The following is a 2,579-nucleotide window of genomic DNA, read 5'->3' as shown; positions in this document are numbered from 1 at the left end:
AGTACTGATGAACCTGCAGGGCAAGAATAGAGACACATACATAGAGAAGGGACTTGTGGACACAGTGGGGGAAGGAGAGGGTGGGACCAACTGACAGAGTAGCATTGACATATATACACTACCATGTGTAAAACAGACAGCTAGCAGGAAGCAGCTGTGTAGCACAGGAAACTCAGCTCATTGCTCTGTTCAAAAGGGAGGGGATACATGTACACTATAGCAGATTCATGTTGTACGGCAGAACTAACACAACATTGTAAAGGAATTATCCTGCAACTAAAAATAAATTTAAAAATTACATCACAGCACTGTTATTTTTCAATCCATCTCTTTGTTTAATGGAAATAAAAATAAGCAAGTGGAACCTAATTAAACACAGAGGTTTTTGTACAACAAAGGAAACCATAAATAAAACAAAAAGACAACCCACAGATGGGGAGAAAATATTTGCTAATTGTGTGATGGACCAGGGGATTAGTCTCCAAGATTTACAAACAAAGCTGAATGCAACTTAGTATCTTCAAAAAAAAAAAAAAAAAAAATCCAATGAAAAGACAGGCAGAAAAGCTAACTGACATTTCTCCAAAGAAGACATACAGATGGCCAAGAGGCACATGAAAAAATGTTTAACATTGCTAATTATTAGAGAGATGCAAATCAAAAACTACAATGAGATATCTCCTCATACCAGTCAGCATGACTATCATAAAAGGAAAAAATCCACAAATAATAAATGCTGGAGTGGTTGTGGAGGGAAGGGAACCCTCCTACACTGTTGATGAAGATGTAAATTGGTATAGCCACTATGGAGAACAGTATGGAGGCTCCTTAAAAAACTGAAGATAGAGCTATCATATGATCCTAAAATCCCACTCTTGGCACATACCTGGAGAAAAACATGGTACAAAAGGATACATGCACTTGAATGTTCATTGCGGCACTGTTTATTATAGTCATGACATGGAAGCGACAGAAATGTCCATCAACAGAAGAACAGATGAAGAAGAGATGGTAAGTGTATACAATAGAATTTTACTCAGCCTTTGAAAAGAAGAAGTAATGCCACTTTCAGCTACATGGATGGATCTGGAGATTGTCATACTGAGTGAAGTAAGTCAGACAGAGAAAGAGAAAGATCATATGATATCACTTATATGCAGAATCTTTAAAACATGATAGACATGAGCTTATTTACAAAATAGAAACAGACTCACAGACTTAGAGAATGCACTTATAGTTAGCAGGGGTGAATGGTAGGGAGAAAGAGATAGTTAGGGAATGTGGGATTGACAAGTACACAGGACCTACTGCATGGCACAGGGAACTCTGCTTAATATTCCATAACAACCTAATGGAGAAAAGAATTTGAAAAAGAATAGATATATGTATATGTATAACTGAATGACTTTGCTGTATACCTAAAACTAACACAATATTGTTAATCAATTATACTCCAATATAAAATAAAAAGCTTTAAAACAAAGATGTGGTATATATACATACACTAGCATAGTACTCAGTCATAAAAGAGGAAATGTTGCCATTTGCAACAACATGGATGGAAATAAAGAATATCATGCTAAATGATATTATGTAATATTTTGGCCACCTGAAGTAGTCTAATTAGGGACTTTCCACATAGGGTAGACAATCAACATTACTAGCCATAAAACTGCCCGAGAATATGATTTTTTGTTATTTCTCTCCTTTTAGAATCATCTCTGAAGAGGAATATTATGCAGTAATCTTGATGTTTGGTTTGAACTCAGATACCAAGCCTACCCATTCATATACCAAAGTCAGGCATTTTATTCCTCCTTTAGCAACTGAGCATACCTGACACGTGGGCATATATGGAAGCTGAGCGAAGCACACTGGTGTAGCAATGATGAGTGGTATGATTTCAAATACCTGCTCATACAATTTACAGATGTCTTCTTTTGTATGAGGTTGACACTAGATGTTCTATTTTGAGCTTTCTGTGAATTGCTGCAAGATCCTTTTGATTTTGTAAGTTAACAGACCCAAAGAAACCTAGCTGATACTCAATGATTCAGTATATGTGCTCATATGGAGCCACATGGACAAAACTCTCATTTTGCCTGGGATCCACTAACACACTAAGAGCTATTTCTTCATAGGCAGAGGACATGGCCTTGTTTCCAAACCCCAGGGCCTATATAGTGATTCTTTTGGGGGATTCTTGTCATAGATTTCACATCATATCTACCACTACCACCAGTTTCCAACAGGGTCAAAGACATCAGCTGTGCCATACTTGACAGCTCTAATTATGGCTTTGGGTTTTCAATGGGCAAGCAAGAACCAAGACCTTTTCTTGCCTTGCATTCTTACTCAAAACTGGCCACTTTTATTATCATCCAGCATCATATTCACAGGTATGAAATGTTTGCTTCAATAACCCAAAGAAACATATATCAGGCATCACCTTCTCTGTGGTAGGGAAGGCATCATGAAGCAATTTGCCTTTATTCTTCGGCTATTTCCCAACATGAGCTACATCCTGTAATCTGAAATACTCCAATAATATGAATTGCCCCTGAATCTTTGTAAGGTTT

This window comes from Bos javanicus, chromosome 10 (assembly GCF_032452875.1).
Source record: "Bos javanicus breed banteng chromosome 10, ARS-OSU_banteng_1.0, whole genome shotgun sequence".
Taxonomy (NCBI): Eukaryota; Metazoa; Chordata; class Mammalia; order Artiodactyla; family Bovidae; genus Bos; species Bos javanicus.
This window is presented reverse-complemented; position numbering follows the sequence as displayed.